Below are 19,994 nucleotides of genomic sequence, written 5' to 3'. Positions count from 1 at the left end.
ATGTTGAACAAGACGTCCAGCAGATTAATATTACTTGCCGGTGCTTTGGAAATTCAATAATCTTAGAAAATACACAAGTTGTCATTGCATATTCATTACTTTTCTTCAATTCTAATTAACAAACAGAAACACTAGTATAAAAAGAGATAAAACTATCTGATATTCTCAATACAGTGGCAGCTAACCTCCTCTGAAGATGCAAGCCACTCATGCTTGCGAAACGTCAGGAATAAATTCCATTTTACAACGGCCTAAAAACTAGAAAAATCTACCGGTATTCGAGGTTTAGGTACTTTACTTCGGCTTAAAAATATCATGACTGGAGCACGATCAGAAAGCTTTAAAGTTTCCATTATATGAATTCAAAGAGTATTTTTGAATTCCAATTCCAGTAGGTATATGACAATGGTGAACTGCTTGACAATTTTAAAACTTTTATTTTTACAATTGCCATATGAAATCATCTCCATGATCAACTGTTTTAAATTAATTATATATATATCTTTCAGATTTTCAAGTTTTATATGTATTTATTATTTGACCCATCTGTTCTTACCAGCACGACCATCCACCACGAGAAGGTACCACTGTTAAGATGTAAAATTTATGTTTCTTAACAATTTCAATTCGATTTTATTAACGTGATATCTAAAACCGATAAAAAACGTATTTACATTTTTGCCTTTCACTTCTAATCGTTCGTTTTGCCCAACCCCAACACATTAATAGATAGACGAAGCTGGTCATTCATAAATCCACATTTGTTTGCCAACAAGCCTTATTATTATCAATCGGCAATTCATTCATGAAAAATAGGTGGCAGGGATAGAAGTACTATTTTTAAGCATTTAGGTACGATGCAATAAGGATTACATATGACTATTGACTTTTATATTTAACATGACTTTCGCCATGACTTCTAGTGTAGCAGTTTATTAAGATCACTTATGAACACCAAAAAGTCAAGTAATTGCAGAGTCGAAAGAGTCAATTACATAGTCTTTACCATAATTTTACTCTCAATTATTTCCCTCATTTGTGGTGTAATATTTAATCACGGTTTTCTTGTAATTACAATTTGCACTTTATTACAAATAAAACAAGTTAACAATTACATAATGTACACCCTTTGCTTTCATTTTCTGATATTTTGTTGTGATTGTTACTCATATAGGTATATCAAATTGATTACCGATTCGACAAAACAAACCACAACTTTACAAACTATTCAAATTTATATTATCCGTAGTGAGTATTTAAAGAAACCGCTTTTTTACCTCCCTCATACTCATCCATTGATTGATTTGAGAGTTTTACTATCTGCGTTTCCATTACTTTTCGAAAAAAAATTTTACAGTTTTTTTACGTTTCATTCTAGTCATAGTTTAAAGATTTGTCTTCTCAAGCTCAAAACTTCTTTACAACACACTTGGTTATCCTGGATGTGTGTATCTACTAGTAGTAAAAATTAACTAATTCTCTACCTGAATCTGGCGTTCTTCGTATTTATTTTGATTGTTTTTTCTAGGTGAAAAACTGTCAACCATCTCTTAGAAAATGAAGTAAATTCATTTTCATTACTTTCCATATAGAACGTCTAGTATTATTCTAAACTTCATATTTACTATCGATGGCTCAAATCAACAGTTAAGCTTTATTTATTCTTCTAGTGAATCGTCTATGAGAAATGCATTTTTGGGCTATACCGTAGAGAACCGCATTTCAGGATAACTAGTAAAGGGGCATGAATTAGACGAAGTGGAAACATTTATCCACGTAGAAAGAATCACTTCCACAAGCATCAATCACGACCAAATTAAAAACAAATTCGCCAACGTCAATTTTATTGATTTTTTATACAATATTTATCAGTAGATATAATATCTTCCGATACTGATAATTTTCAAAATTACTTGAGCACTAGATAAGTGTGATTAACATACTAAAATTTCCACATCATATAAATATCAACATAACTTCAGATCTGCTAATCTCAGACACCCTCAGAACCTCAGAGTTATTCTCAGGCACCCCTAGTCTATAAGCTTTCTTCTCCTCGTTTACCTAAAACGAAAACGATCTTTTTCTCATGTATTTTACATCGGTGTGCAACTAGTTATTGTCGCCTCTTATCGTTCTTGCTTTAGGGTCCAAACAGACTCAGTACAAGCACAATCACGTTCCTCATTGTTGCGAATACGACAAAAAAGGACTATGAACAGCAAATAAAACTTTCCGCGTCATCAGATTCGGGAAAGTTTACTGATAAAATTAAGTTTTATAATTAAAAAAAAATACCTCAAAAAATATTACCTCTTGTTAAATGTTCGACTCCACAAAAGCATTTGTTTATTGGATGCTTGTATTACATTTTTATTTACAATTTCCATGGTTGAATTAGTTTTGTAAATGACTTCTATGAAGGATTGTTAAATACGATGATGCCGACAGCAATTCAATATGTTTGCCTTCCTCCAGAATAATTATTTTCCTTTCAACTGAACATCTAACTTTTAGCTTTCTGCATATCCAGTTTAGCTATTGCAACACATCATTGCTCCCTTTGACTCTTGCACCACAACAGTGCAGCTTCATAATAGATTTTCATAAAGAATGTATGCACCGACTTGCTATTAAGGAAGTATTCCGATGTGAGTAAATCCGTTAAGGTTCAGGGCAAACCGCTTATGCCATTATTCATATTCCGCCAAAAAGTACCCAACATCTCTTAAAGATAATTAAAAAGCACTCAGCAAATAGATGAATGGCAGGAAGCTTCACTACTAATGTTCAATAATCCTTTCTCTGTTCCATTTAATGAGTAGGTAACTAAAATCACATTATCTGCCAATGGCATGGTTGCTCTCTCCCGTCACCTCGACCCTCCCCTGGTTTCAATCTCCTTTCGAGCAACACTGATAAATTTCCAGTCATTTTTCTCGGCTGCCTTGTATCCTTTCCAAAGCGGGAACAAAAATGCGATTCTAATATTTTTTGTAGACTTCAGTATAAATTGCCTGCCTTGTCTAATTGCTAATATTCTTTTCCTGATTAAAAAAAGCAATTCGAGTTTTCGAGTTGTATAACGTAATTAAAAAAGTTTTTTCTGCAGTTGGGACTGTGAAAAATATTGGGATTGCGATGAAAAACGCAGACGCGTCATAGTTTTATCATGCTCTCCGTGATTCTTGCTTTTTAATTAAAAATATCAGCTTTAGGAAATTGAATGTTCGGGTTTGAAGTTTTGTACGATTGTTTATTCGAGGATGAAAACTAATATGTTTATGTTAAAGGAAACTTGACTTGAATGAAATTCTTACAGTGTATGACCATTTCACGCAACATCTACATTAAGGCCCCTATAGCCAATAATGGAAGCTGAATATTTCCATTTAGTCAGTGTTTAATCTGAAAACAGGTAGCTGATAAATTGCTATTTTGTACTGAAAATATAATATTGCGCTGTGGATATTAAGCCGGAGTTAACGGCCGGTCGTCTATCATGTTGAACGTTTCCTCCTATTTCTATTTGAAACTCGTTTATGTGTATGAATACAAATAAAACATTAATTAGTAGGTATGTTACATTTTTCATTTTGTGACCGTTACTTCCGATCAAAGGTAGACTCAATTGGCTCTTTGTCAAATAATTACTTCACTCAATTTAGTTTTTCACTCAACTTAGTTTTCATTATAAAGTTTTATTTTACTGTAGGTTTGCTCATCCGAGATGATGTAGAAACTCAAAATCTGTCCAAGGCGTTCCTTTGCGGTTAATTCAGAAAACCAACTTTTTACGTAAGATTGAATCATTTTGGTTCAGTTTTAGAAGAACTGATCATCACATTATAGATCTTATAACTCACTTAACCAGCCATCGTATATTTTGACCTAAAAAAACTTTAAGTTACATTGTACCTATAGTGTAATACTCGCCAGGTGCTAGTAAAAAAACATTAAAATATCTGTAAACCACTTAGTTTTCAATATAAACCGATTTGAACATCAATACTATGCAAACTAATTAAATTCGTGAACACAAAACCGATTGCAGAAAGTGAATTGATTGGCAGAATGTGTTTAGTCTGCTTGCAATCTTTAGGCTCGTCAATACATGGACTCATTCCCAAAAGCTCCAACTTCCCTTTTCAACTTTGGTATCAAATGTTATGAATATATTTACTAAACCAGATGAAGCGCCCATCTGAGCTGTAATTAAATTATAAATTCAACGTAACAAAAGAAGATCTGGCCTGAGCTTAAGTTCCAATCAAACACTACTAGTCTTGAAGAGGGTCAGCTTTAATACATATTCAATTAAGCCACGCTGAATTTACATAGTGTACTCAGTGTTATTTAGGCTGACAATAGGACACCTACTGTTTGAATATGCTTAGAAACAATGAATTATTTTAAGCTTGTTTTACATAAGAGGGTTTTGAATTGGGTTGATTTTCTAAATGTATTTTCTCCACATTCATATAAAAACCACAGGAGCTTCAGGAAATATTACATAAATTTATAGTTGCCAAATATTTATTTTCGTAATGGGCTGAAGCCTTAGTAGTGTCAGCGGGTCATTGAATCTCAATCATGATTTTTTGTTGATGTCCACACAAACTGTCTTTGGCTATACGAAAAGAAATGCCTGGCGTCCAAAATAAAGAAATCGGGGACAACATAAGAAGTCCATTAGGGTCTGCCTGTGTCCGTTTGTTTAATGGCCGGCGGCTAGTCGGTGTATCGAGAAACGATTAGCGACTTCAGGCTCCTCGGTTGGTCGGTGTAAACGATAGCTACGCCACGCCCCTGATGTCCATCACATAGGAATGCTTACCATTTATAAAAACCCCTGATTAGGTGATATACACATCTTCTCTCACAGTTATTGTCAATCATAAATTACCTTAATTTTACTTGTAGTAAAATTTGTTCGATGATTAGTATGGCAATAATCCAAACTGTCTTTATAGTGGAGCCGTTTGTAATATCTGATATTCAATAAGTGAAACGATAACTAATCAATTGTCAGGAATAAATTCATCAATTGTGCTTTCCATTTTCCAAATCTTTGTCAATGGTTTGAAAGCAAGACAAGTCACTCGTTCACTGAAACAAAGCTCAGATCTTCTGTCTTATTTTGATATTTATAGTTATGTTACATTAATTATATTTTTGTTGTTACTGTCCTTTAAATAACATTGTCTCTGGTATTGTATGTATTCTTGAGTTGTTATCTGCTCCAGTTCAAAGGATCATCTTATCGAATGGAATTTGCAGTTATTTGCAAATAAATAAAAATTTTTTGTTGTTTTCGATTATTTCAATAAATTTCGACGTGATCCGCTCTACTAACAAGCGATGAATATTAATAAACATGCGCTGGACACGAGACAAACAAAGAAACCCATTAAGTTAGCAATGGTTAGTTGTAAAAAATCTTCTCCATTTTATGGCTGATCGATAGTTTAAATTTTATGAAATTTTTCAGCAAAAGTATAATATTGTAATATGACATTCTTCTTATGATAATCTATGGTTAGTTACTGATCACAACAGGAAAAGACGAAGACCACATTTAACGTTGATAAATCACTAATCTTATTTTTAACTAATTTCGAAATTCGATTCTAATTTTAAAATGTATTCAAAGATTGATGCCATTAAGTATAACTTGGTTATGAATTAATTGATGTTAACTCTTGAAGATGTATGTATACAAAAATATAAATAATAAACTAAAGAACGTTTACAGCATAACCTAAAAACATGATTGCACCTGCAAAAAACTAATAGTTTTCGATCCAATGACGGTGAGCTTGAGTATAGCATCAAAATTTGTTCCCTTTTTATGGATTTGGGTAACAATTTTGGATTTTGTCTGGCAAAATTAATCTTCTTCTTAAATAATAGAAAAATAGTCTTCTCCTCAAATGTTGAACACAGAAGTTCTTGTTCCCACTGATGACACGGAACCAATATACAAAATTTCTTTCACACCATAACATTTACAAATGAGTGGCCATTACTTTTTGAATTTTCAGGTAGCAAAACATCTTTATTTTTAGCCCAAGTAAAAACTGAACCCTTCAAAACGCGGCGCCGAACTTGAAAATAATCCGGAGCTCATTTATTTCTTTCGGGTGTAACAAAAAGATCATTTTATAAAATGGAAACGAATGATGGACAAGAAAGGGACGTGCTTGGGATTGATTGGCACGCTGTGCGCTTGATGAGCTCATGGAGATCTTCATTAGATTCTTTTCGAACACTTTTAATACTATGTTTTTTCGGCCGAAATGAATTTGATGGCATGCTGCGGCGTTCGGATTTGAGATGAAGACCATGTCAGGTGGACGTAATGCATTTAAGTGATTCGTTACGCAGCAATTGTGCAACGAGTTTAATATTTATGCCTAAATAATGTAGGTAAAACAGGTAGATGTTTGAATATTCTTGATCAAGAAGTAATTGGGGAGAAACTGGCACTTACGAGGTGTTAAACTAACGACCATTGTGCAAACCTTCTTCCATGGTGATTGCTTTACAGTTGGTTCTAAGCTGCTTAATATACACAACTACATCTTCAATCGCAAATTGCGCCTGTCGCATTCTTATGTCCTCCTGTCCTTCATGAAATAGTTACCTAAATGTAACTAACTGTTCTGGTGCGATTTCTTCTCACGAGTAACTTCAGCTTACTTTGAAAGTACTAAATATTGTACAAACTGATTTCACGAAAATGCTAATAGCTGAAGTTCCTATTAAGCCCAAACCCAAAAAAGTATAGTGCCAGAATAGTACAAGTAGATATTAATTTTATCGTATATGGAAAAGCTGACTGAAGAACAACATTATTGCAGTTTGGAAGTACGGTGTGGCTTCACCTGCTTGAATCTAATTCCCGTATAAATTAGCAAATTTGTACATAATGCTACTCTACTACCAAGAGAAGCGCATGGTTTCCGGAGTCAAAAAGTAGCTTTTGCTTAATTCAAGAATTATCTTAAATATATCTTTTAAGCGCGGGACAGTTCTTCGAAGGAGGTTTTCAATGTTAACTTTGCAACAGCAAAGGCGGCTGTTGTTAACAGCAAAGCTTACTGTAACTGGCTCTTTGTACTGCTGTTAAATGCTTACTGGCAACATGAACTTTGTATGTGAAGTTTTATTTTTATCAGTTGATTATTTCCAGTTCTATTCGATTACTAGTGTTTATTATTTATTATTGTAGAAGGATTAAATTAATTGTAACAATTTTTTTCTTATTATATGGCTTTGCAACTGATCAAAACACAAAAGGTTTTTAAATTTATGGCGAAATCATAATGAACGATTCAAAAATATACGTAAAATATATGTATTTTTACTAATTTATTGCTGTAAACAATGCAACATAATCTGATGAGTCTTTTGGGCATCAGACCTAAAATAAACTACTTGAACCTACCTTAGAAGTAAAGTAAAATTATTGATCAAAGGGTACCTACTTCAAGTTAGCAGGTCAACATTTATTTATGACAAAATGATAATCGCGGTTTTTCAAATTAGTGAAAAGGATACTTGGTCTGAAATATATTGCTTTCCATATGAAGCTTTCAAGGAAAAACTTTTTGAAGTATTTTCAAAGAAATTTTAACTTATTAAATGGTCTTCTTGCTGGTAGTACCTACCTACAGCGTAAGATTCTTCCGCCAAGTAATATTTTTTCGAAAGACTGTAAATCAACAAATATAAACTAAATTTTACAATTTGAAATCTACTTATATCTAAAGTAAGGCTACTACCTGCAGCCTGGTTTTTACTAAGTAGGTACTCAGAACTCAGATTGCTGATGAATTTGCTATTAATAATAGAACTGCAAAACATTTCAAAATTAGATTAAATGCAAAACATTGCAGTTGAAGCTAAGAACGTTTCACATGATTTATGTACAACAAATTTAAACAATCAAATTATTCAAATAAATTCAGCATTGATTTATGACAAACCATTAAAGTAGCTGCAGCCACGTTTGCAGCATTTAATTGGCGCAAGCTCCAAAAATTAGAGCTATTAACACCTCATAATCGAGCTATGTAGGCAAGACATGGGGGAGAACAAATCGGTCTGATAAATAGCTCGTCATTATGAAGGTACTAACCGATAATGAGTCCAATTAAATTGCTACCCGAGTATTGTCGACGGAGCTCAGATACCGAGAAGTTCATATCCCCAGGTAACAGTGATGTAATCTCTGGCAGGTTGCTGGCAATCAAACTTGGCGATAGTTTTGACTTTCGGGTAACATAATGGCGATATGGGACAATGAGGATATAAGGGAAAAATCTCTTCGTCGGTTTAAAACAGAACGTTTTTTTAGAACTAAAGAGTTTAAAGCACAGATTCAAGAAGGTTATGCAACATTTTTGGCTCAAGAGAAGCGGATCTGACCTAACTTTCAACATCAAGAAACAATGTTTGCTGATGATGAAAATTCAGCAAAAAATGTTTTTTGAAATATTCATCTAATGATTGGATGGAAATTGTGCTTTATGTGAGATTCATATTTTTATGAAACAACCGAATTCATGCTCTTTGAGTAAGTGATAAATGATTGAGTGTCTTGGAACTAAAACTACCAGGACTTTTCATTTCGGGGCTGGAATCAATTGATTTTTTCACGCTGATGTCCCCCCCCCCGTCGGTTTCAACTTTTTGCGCCGTTTGGAAAATTTTGTAGCATTCACCATTTTTGAGCAAAAAAGAATAAAGCTTGGCCTTGTTGTTGCTTCTCATTTGCTGATCATCGTGGAGATCTGTTGCGGAAAAAATTGGAGATCTGTTGCAGATTCTGCAAATATCTAATAGTTTCTTCAATTTGTGTAACTTTTCGTCTTGAGTTGGCTGCATTCCCCCAATGTTCCTAGCATTTCGTGAATTTTGCATCATTATTTAGAAAGAACAAATAGCACCCAGAATGCAACGCATACAAGAAAGCACCAATATCAGTTTGATGTTATGAAACACTTGATTTCGTCAACACACTATACAAATTGAAATTTACTAGTTCTTCTCTTGTACTTGTTCTTAGTGCATCCTTCTAACTCAAATTATTGCCATGTGTCCATCTAGAAATAATACTGCGACCCTTCCCGACTTTTTTAAGCTAAAGTACCGCCCTTTTCTCACGTGAATACTTGGCATAGTCACATTGTTATAATATATTCAAAGCTACCACAAGCATTAGCTTAAAATATTAATATTTGGTAAAACACGTAAAATGTGTTATTATTGAAGGTTTGAACTGACGCTAAATGGATGTTTGGCTGCGTTATTCCCTGACAGATCGAAAGGGGGCGGCCTCCATGGGGGAAGTTTGGGAGGAAAGAGGAACGACAGCATTGCGGCCGACCCAGCCCTATGACAAATACGCTCAAATCCGTCACTGCCAAAACACGGCCGCCCGGAATTGGATGCGATGCAGACTCACAGAAAGCCTTGGAATATTGGCCGGAGTTAGAATGAATCGTGATTATGATGAAAAGAGGGAGGTCGATCACATTCTGAGCTCGATCTCCAACGGAGAGAAGCGAAGGGGAAGTCTATAGGAAATTACATAAACTGGGCACAGACAAATACAAATGTCCTCTTTGTACAGTTTCTGGGTACCCACTGCTGTGTTCGGTAAGCCTTCGTTCAGTAGGTGAAAGCAGGATGCTTTGGATAGCAGGGACGAAATCAGTGTAATTGTTTGCGTGATGATTGAGAATTGAAGTCTCAAAAAATTAAACAAAAAATATTTACACATAATAATACACCTAAAGAATCATAGTCAGAGAACCTAAAGTAGGCAGTTAGACAGAAAATCTAAGACGCGTATTGGGTATTTGCCCATATAGTAAAAGATGTGTTCCCATACTTAATGCTGAGGATTTGATATCAAATTTCCTTAAGAACAAATAAATGAACGCGTGTTTATATTTGGAAATATCCAGGCCATTGAATCAGAAATTTATTAGAGAAAAGTTTGTATAGTTATTAATCAGTAAAGATATAAAACATGGTCAAAAAATTTGAACATTCAAAGAAAGGGACAACCAATTCTCACAGCAAAGGCTTTTAAATATGACTGGAAAATTGATTACGTAGATTCAATCTGTGCATATTATCAGAATTTTATCAATTGATTTTTGCTTTAATGTGTGCTTTGTTTTGTCATATATTTCAACTCAACAATTGCGATGCCTTTTCTAAATCAGTTTTGCAGTCGGTTCGAGTATCATCAGATATTATTAGTCATCTGTTAAGTTTCAGTACATTTTCAAGAATTCGGATCCGATGATGGTGTAGATCCAGTTTCACTTCCGGATATAAAATGGCACAAATATTGCCCTGTTTACGATTTTCCCGTTTTTATCGTAATTGTCTTCCTCCTGAGTTTTCTTCTAATAATGGATGGATAATACTAATTCCATACCAGAGCGCTAGTAAGTTATTCAATCCCAAATACATGAGCACGTAGTGACGGAATTTCTCACCCCACACCATTAATGCTTTAAAACACTACCACCAATAGATGAATTAATTAACTAAATTCTAATGCGATTGAAGGCTTGTGGAATCAAGAAATATAAATAGGACTGTTCCGATCCTGGATGGGTAAACGTCAAAACCAAGAAAACATTTATTACTATTCAGTAACCAATGAGATAGATGATTGGGGACGCCAGGCAAATGAAGACGGATCTTCCGAAATAATTACTAATTTGACCAGGCTTTCCATTATATAAATCGATCTTCAGCTGTGGCAGTGCAGATCTTTATTAATAGTTATAAGTATTGGATCGCGGGCCAACCGAGCGAAAATGTATTTCAGCCCATCTATCACCACAAAAATTCGTCTTCGAAGGACCCAGTTTAAATACGCCTATTGGAAGCTTGTTTGTATTTGCTAAGAACCTCAGGATTTTATTTATTATAAAATCGCAATTAATTATTTGTCATGTCTACTATTTAATGACTTTCTACTAACACATAAAAATTAAACGCAATTTTTAATTATATTAACATTATTACATATTTCGTTGAAATCTGTAAAGGCCTAGGACTAGGTACTGACAGTAGCAGTTGCAGAGTTTCCGTTAATATTGCTTTGTACGTAATGAAGCTAATGTATGTTTAAAGCAATCACTTTTACAGCAACACACTCTTATTGGGCATAGATTTTGTTTTCGACCTTTATTATACTCAAGCAACAAAAGTTTGATTGCATCCATGTGCATTTCTTCTCAGTTAAGACATACTTTCTAGAGAAACTGAGATAATTTATAGATAGAACACGAAAAAAAATCAATAATATCAGGGATACTTCCGATATGAATTAATGTAACAAAATTGTCTCCATTAAAAGTGAGTTAAATATTATTTAAACATCAAATTTATTCTGATTCAGGTCACACTTTCAGATTGCCAAAATCGCTGTAGTAAAACTAGTCTCGAGTAATTATATTAATAGTTAATTCTGTTATTTGGGTCACCCTGCATATATATTGAAAAGTATATGCAATACCTGGATATCTGCATTCAATATTGTAGTTAAGAAACTACCGGTCCACCGAATTAAAAAAATATGAGCAACAAATCGAGCATTAAAATGATCTCTCGACTCTGGAAAATCTCGTTGATAGACATTTGCTAGTTTTGCCCGACATTATATTTCATTAAAAATCATCCAAATACAAATAACACCTTATTAAGGCAATCTCAAATGCAATTGCAATTTTTTATTTGATTATTACATTTATCGCTAGCTTTATGCAAAAATTATTTAACAATTCCGTGAAAATTTACTATGTTTTATTATATTTGCTTGTTTCTTGATTTAACGTGAATGGTTGTTGTCTGCGCCAATGCAAATGTTCTGCATCAAACCTTTTTTGATGAAAATAATTTAAAAGCCATATGGTTAAAGCAGATTTACTTTTCGAATTATTAGTTATTAAACAATGCTAAAGATCCGATAACGATTTTATGGTTTAATCTCACTAGCTACCAAATAACTCATTTTCTTTAAAAAAAACCGAAACAAACCTTGAATAAATTTAAAAAAGTTCTTTCTTCAGGGCAATTTTCAATCTATTCGTTTGTTCCACCATTTTCAAACGCGAATAGTTCCTAGCTTTCCGGTAGAAATTAGAACCTTTCAAAGACACCAGACTAACTGAAATATTTTCATAACGGATACTGCAAAGTTCCGCGAAGATGTTAAACTGAGCGTATCAAAGGCGAGTTTTTGCTCTCATCCATCTGAAAATACACCCAGTCGACCAAAGTTCGCTATCTGCCAAGAAGACACTTAGTCAAAACCCCGGCCAAATAAAACAAACACCATTTTTCTCTTTCGTCGTTGATCTCGGAAAAAAGGGTTCAAGGGATCGATCTTAGGGGAACGCATTAATATGCTTTTTTTGATGACAAGATCATTTGTTTCTCTGAAATGTTTCTGATCCAGATGCTTTCATGGGCAAAATAAGCTTACTGTTAAATCTATCTCTGCACAGAGAGAGAAGTGCCTTTAATGGCTGTTTAAGGTTGGTTTTGTTTACTTTGTTCTTGAAAAGAGACGATGTAACTCTGTTACAAATAAGCCTTCATTCGAATTCCACTGAATAAATCAAAACCACTTTAATTACATAAATACAAATGAAAGAAATCGTGGAACAAGAAACGAAAAACTCTATGTTAATTAACGCTAATCAGATCTGAATAACGTCTTTTTTTCTTGGTAGCCATCCCCGTTAATTCAAGATCATTAGTCAGAGTCACTTTGGTCTTGATAGTGGTAAACCAAAGAAAAAGCCGCTTACATCGCCAAGTAATTACGTCAGCGGGAAAAATATAGATATTTGAGATTTTATCAGGCAGGGAATCGTTGGAAAAATGTTTCCTGTTTATATTATTGAGATAATAGTGTAACGCTTGATGTATATTGTTTGTTTTTATTCCCACTATCTATTGATATTAGGAATCTAAATCTGGAAATCCGGAACGGTTTACAAATTTTTAATTGTGATTATGACACAGCTCCAGTTCTCAAAATCATCGTCAGGATACAGTTGAAAACTTTTACCACTTTTAGGAAATGTTTTATTCTTTGTAGAATTTAGTATAAATAGTTTCTTGTTCTGGACTGAACGAAGTGAAAATTTAAAACTCGCCTAGTTGCCGGTAACAATTTTTAACTTTTATATGTTAAAATCACTAGGTTTTTTATTCCCTTTAAATTATTATATTATTTAAGGTAAAAATGCTTTAAGACCAAAAAACGTATTTGATACTTTTTGCTTAATGAGCAACCGTTTTATTGTTTTTGGTGAATACGTGATTTAAAAGTAAATGTATTACAATCAAAAGAGAAAGTCAACGCAAATAACTTGCTTAAATCGCAATAAACTGCTTGATAGGAACTTGTAGATTATAATTTCTGAAAAAATTGAGAATTAGTTTCGTGCTCCTAAATTATTGATATTATTAGGTATTTGTAACTACCTAATCAATTCATCAATAAAATGTTTTGCAAAAATAAGTTCTCGATTAAATTACTAAATTATAATTATAGATATATTAGCCAAAGAAGCCATAAAAATATCGGTTTTAAGTATCAAATGCTTTAATATTTTTAAATAGAATTTTAAGAAAGCATATGCCAAAGAACTACTAGAAAACCTTTATGAACATAAAGCTAACATCGACTTCCAAATATGATAACGATGGAATTAAATAGAGAATCCAAAGGAATGCAAAATGTTTTTACAAATCTCGAGTTTAAAATTACACCATAAATGGATAATTATAGGTATATTAATTCATATTTCCAGATAAGGATCGGTGTCGTTAAAACCGTTGCCATTAAGGATCTATTACAACATATAATTCTTACAAAATATTAGAAAACAGCAATTTTTGAAATTCGAGTTCAGAGTTCTTATTCTGACTGGCCACTCCCAATACATTTCCTTGATTTTACTGTTTAGTTTCAGTTTCAATTTGTGAAATCTTCTATTGAAATATGTAGGTACTTAAATCACCCGAATATCCCATCCAATCCTTCATGTTAGGTGTGTTTTCATCAAAACCTGGTGTAAGCTGTAGATTTTAAACTTGTTTCTTAACTTCCTCTGTTGAACTCGCTCTCGGGAAACTTGTCTAAAAATGTATTCCCTTGCGCGAACAACTTGAAATATCAGTCAATGCTGACAACATTTCAAACACTTTCGGCATTTTCCAGGTTCTGATAACGACAAAAAATAAACTAAGTGGAATCATAATTCATTCAATATTTAGAAGCCGCCAGCAAAAGCAAAACAATTAACTAATGCTTGTTTTCCCAGGAAAAATAAATGAACACGTCATCAAAAAAAGCATATTAATGCTCTTAGTCGGGCGGTCGATAAAAGCATCCCTCTACTTGAATTCGAACAAAAAGCAAGCACCCTCTTCTTCTGAACGAGAAAAATTAGGTTTGCGACTGCAATGAAGACCGATTTTTCTGAGAACCGTTGGCATGGTCTTTTTAGACGAGAATATATTTCTGTACCGATTAGGTCTCTTCAGCTTTAATACAAATATGCTATTAAATACCATTTCCCAGCACGTCGGTTGGAATTTTGAATAACAGAGAAAATTTAAATCTCTACTTAAACCATTAGGCTTATCTGTTAATGTAAAAATTGAACAGATGCAAAGCAGTCGACAATAAATTTCAGATGCATTCTAACAAAATAGAGTCATTGGCATACGCCAGGAAATGGCTGTGAAGATTAACTTAATATGAAGATATTTAGCTTAAGTGGATTTCTATGAGCGTCATTACTTCTGGGGGACGGGTGAAGATGTAGGATGAGACACGGTTCATCAATATTAGGTTTCAGAGTCAATGTATATTCAGTTGTAATCATTAATTGGGCATTTCTTTACTTAATATGTTTAGGAAGTTTTAGTTGGCTGTCGCTGTTCATTTAAGTAGTTCCGAGTGCGACATAGGAACCCATTTTTTCCAACTCAAGAAGAGTTTTGAGTAACGGTGTTTTTTTGCTTTGGAATGTCAGTTGTGAACATACCAAGACGTCTTGACATAGTCAATGTGAGGCAATGTAACATTTAATTACAGCAACAAGTAGTAACAAAACTACTCGTTATAACAACATTTAATAACTTCTGCGTAGCATAATAACGTAGAAACCAGAATCCTACCAAGCCATAACAATTAAAGCTTGTGTCTGCAATGATTTTAGAAAATTGGCTATATTACAAATCCAAAATATTGTTATGGTTTTCAATGTAATTATCGAATTTCCTAATTATATAATAGTCCATAAATACTGTAGCAACATGGGCATTTTTGTAAAGTTGGTAACGACAGAGAGTACAACTCTTCGGGTTTTCGACTAGTAAAGTTTAGTTATTTGTTAAACAAAATGCCTTCTCAACAATGAAAATTTTTATTCATTGCAAAAATTTTAGCTACTGTTTTTTAATGTTTTTTTCAACACATTTTTTCCTGGACAATATTTTGTATTGAATATTGAGGATTTGTAGTGAATATGGTCTGCACCGGTTAATTTTCTATCCGTTTGAATGCCTTTTACGTGGACTAATCCAGATTTGGTAATTTCAGGATATCATTCGACTACATTTGCACGTACTTCTGTTGGTCTATTTAATTTAATGTCGTTGATCGATTCTGTAGTTTCTCAGTATTTCCATTTTATTATCGACTTGTTAAATGCTGACTTCTATCGACCTTATAACTTTGATATTTTTCGCAGAAATAAACAGTTCCATTGAATCCGTTCATTTTTTCCGATCCCTATTGATGAATTCAACATGCAGTGGTGAATTTATCTTGTCTGTTATTCACTGTGCCGCAAGTTGCATTTAATTTGTTTTACAGAAAACAGTGCTACAGAGAGGCAAATTTGTTCTTAGTTGTTCTTTGGATGAGCTTCATAACATTTTAACAGAGGATTTCCTATTCTTTTGAGAACTCAAACAAACTATTGAATATATGCCATATAATTTATCTAGCATATAAAATCAATGTTTGTAGGGAATGCCTCATAACGTAATTTTGAAGAATGATTCACTTGCCTTATATTCGTTGTTTTATTTGAACAAAAATTGTATCTCATTCGAATGCAACTAAATATTGTAATAAAGGTTAAGAATCTAAGGCTGCTTAAATATTTTCCAAAAGGAAAAATTAATTTTTTCCCGAAAATAGTTAACTTAAATATCGCAACTCACATTTCGTTCCAACCAACGGTTAAAAAATAGTATTATATGATTATTTAATTAAATTAAATTCAGTGGTATATATCGTGGGCTTAAAGCTAAAACTAACCAAGTCTAAAATATCAACTTTTGATATTTTACAAATTTGTTTGACAAAAATTATATCAGAATCCTTTTGGAAACTTGTGCTTTAAAAACATATTTCAGTGCACTTATTTGTGTGGCCTTGGCGGACTTCGTCAGTTTTTGAAGACAAATATATATTTTGGACTTGATCGCCTTTAACTTTAAACCCACGATATGTAGGTACCTACTCGTATCTATTATTCATCTTGATATGGAACGTGACATTTACGTAATAATTTAGATACAAACAAAACTGCAATTATCAACAATTTTTCGTTGTTTTAACACTGAAATAAACACGTACCCTGCAGATCTACTTCTACTTCTGCTAGGTATGTATAAAAGCACATGCTTTTAAAGAGCACTTTGGTTTAAATTTACAGCTGGAGCTCATCTCGTGTACATGAAGTTAGCAGCCCATATTAATCTCCATTTTTATTTATGCTTGAACATCGTCGGCTAAAAACCTTTGAAGTTGATTAAGATTTCACTGCAGAAAGATATATTCGAATTTTCTTAGAAACTAATTAGTCCCCATCTACACATGGCTTGTTTTACCGATAAAATAATATCATGGAGTGTTAAACAGGAGCAGTACGTGCGGGGTTTTATATGCGTGTTGCCTTTAATTTAATGCTCTGTTGGCAATGTATTTATTTGATTTTCGTTTTTTTAATTAACCCATTTAATAGTAAAATGTTTGTTATATCCAAGTCACATTGTTGCTATTTTACAGATCCTCTTTCTTAGTTTGTAGACTTAGTGGTTATCTGTAGTACCTCCTTTCAAATTGACAATGACCTAATTTAAATTTATACTAATTACGTTTTCCACAAGAGACACACCTAGGAATGAAATGCTGCCCGAAATCCTAAGTAAAACATTATTTACCGTCACACCTATGTAGCTGTTTCCATTATGTCAGCTATTAATTACTCCCAGCTAAAATCCGAAACTTCTATTCTATTTTAATTATCATTTATTAAGACAGAAGGCACGTCCGGAAATAAGTTATACTTTTGCTTTCTTTAAATTAAATCGATTTGTTGAAGTTTTTGTTTTCTTATTTCTATGTATGTGGATTGAAATTTTTAAATATAATATACCTAAATTACTTGAAGTTAGTCCCGTTCTGGTAAATTTTGGTAATGGTTTTCTCCCATATACAGAGTGATTCATTAACAGTGGAACCCCCAAACGGATCCCATGTCTCAGACTTGCATTATATAGACGTTGTACAAATAGTTTCCAATCTACAGGGTGTTGGAACTAAAGTTTTAGTTTATACGCTGCTTTCATGCAGATATAATTTATGCAATGAGTTATATCTGCGTTGCTCACGGAGATGCCCTTACAAAACACCTTACAGTTATTCTACTTTAAAACTCTTTGGACGCTATTGGACGCACTAAAATGTATTCTAATCATTTAGGACCAATCGATTTGTATTTCATTTGGATATTGTTATCCATATGCGAAATTTATTGATTTAGTCAACATGATCGCTTGAAACTACACAAAACAAAGTAAATGTATTTTGACAAAATGAAGGAATATCAAGTTTGATTTCGAAGTCTATGATTCCTTTTTGTTGCTTTCTTATGTCTTTTAGTACTTCTGTCCTATGTTGATGCAAATAAACTTTTTTTATTGGCGTTTAAGGGTTCAGATTTCCAATTGGTATAATTAGGTAATAAATAAAATAGTTATGAAATACTGAGTAAATAAAAATAACTTGTTTAATTACAGTAACGTTGAATGTGGCATTTACAGACAGCATAGCAATTTTTGCACTTGGCTCCCTCTAAAAATAAATTGACGACGCAGCGCTAAAACACAGAACCGAGATTTCTAACATTCGATTAATGTTAAACTAAGCATGAACTAGAAATGGAAATATGGCAGGCACAGTTGTTTGCAGAGGGAGGAAGAATTATAAATGGCAAGAACGGCCGGAGAAATTAGCTGCCTCCATGGTCAACGGTTTCAGTCTAGGGAAATAAACGATTTCAGATCCAGACTTTGGCTAAAAACAAATACTTACAGTAATTTCGGAATAAGGAAAATATCAATATATTTTAAAATTTACAAATATGTAATAACATAATATAGAGATAGGTATCTACTATTACATGTTAACACGAAGACGTCCCAAACTCCGAATAGCAGTTGTTTACATGAATTTTTAAATGTAATAAGCAATGTTGTTGAGCTTATTCGTTCTAACAGTAACATGTTCATGCATGTAGTCCGTATCTTGAATTAATTAGTTATAATTATCAGATCACTTAATAGATTGCCCCAATACTGAAGCAACAAAACATGAAGTTCATTTACACTCCTTTGAGACCGCTCCTGGTTTTGAAAATACATCAAACCTACTCTTATATGTGTGTTATCCTCTGATTAATGTCGTGCATATTTTTAACCAGTTTGACGGTCCCATAATATTCGAAAACATTGCCTGAGATTAATTTCTGCTTCTTAATTTTATTCACTTGTATGAATTTTAATGAGTCGACCAGAATAACATTAAACCACAAAATGATTATCTTTTAATGTGCCGGCAGGGAGATTTTTTAGCTTCAAATTTGCTCCACTGGTGCTTAACATTAAGATCAAGCGCTGGAGGCACTTGGAAAGGTATATTAATTATGGAATTTGCTGTTTGTGTGCGTTTTGCAAATTTTGCTTTGAAGTTCCCGATGTTTGCCAGTTTTTTTGCTGCCGATGGTGGGTACATATAAATTTAAAAAACTCCAGTCAACACCATTTAATTGAGGTAACACTGATGCAAAAGCAAGCTTTCCCTTGTTGAAAAATAAATTCTCTTTTTTTTTTATTTAATTTATTTTTTTTTATTCTCTTTTTTATTTATTTAATTTTATTAAATTTAAAATCTTCAATTATATTTCTCCAAAGCCTTGATGCGTCAGTTACTTCAACCTCCACACTTAAGTTTTCCTTCATACATACCATTTAAAAAGCTTCCTAGAGCATTTGGAAATAGCTTCATCCGAAGCAACTAGACAATCATATTGCACTATCTGTCCTTATTTATCACTACGGATTGGAGCTTGAATTTGTGAAATCCCCCTGCACATGATGGGTCGAGATCACAAAGTTCGAGTTTGCTCACAGCTAAAGATTGCATCTAAAAACTGCAACCCTCAGTTATGAAAGTTATAAAAATACCAATACACAGGAAAAATGAAACAAAAATATGTATTTTATGGCATCCAAGAGGTTGAAAAATGCAACCTACTATATAATTAAAAACAAAGACACTTGGATGGCAACGATATGCATGCTACATAGAGTAATCAATAAAAATGCCATTGCGTTGTACCGGCTCGTACCCACCTTTTATCGAAGAACGCGAGAAACAGAAAAAAAGCAACCCGTCTAAAACTAGAATCTTGTAACGTCTTCATTTCGTTGCGAGCCGACAAACGCATGGGGCTTAAGTCCATTTTTAGCAGTTTATCACCAGGTTGTTTCCTCTTGACACTCGATTAATATTGTGGCATGCACAGACCAACAATCGAGCTATGTGATATTTGAGAAGGATTGACTATATACAACCGTTTCGA

The sequence above is a fragment of the Dendroctonus ponderosae genome, unplaced genomic scaffold, assembly GCF_020466585.1.
Source record: "Dendroctonus ponderosae isolate FM_Combo_2020 unplaced genomic scaffold, Dpon_F_20191213v2 Dpon_F_20191213_1, whole genome shotgun sequence".
Taxonomy (NCBI): Eukaryota; Metazoa; Arthropoda; class Insecta; order Coleoptera; family Curculionidae; genus Dendroctonus; species Dendroctonus ponderosae.
The sequence above is the reverse complement of the archived record's forward strand: the minus strand, read 5'-3'. Positions refer to the sequence as shown.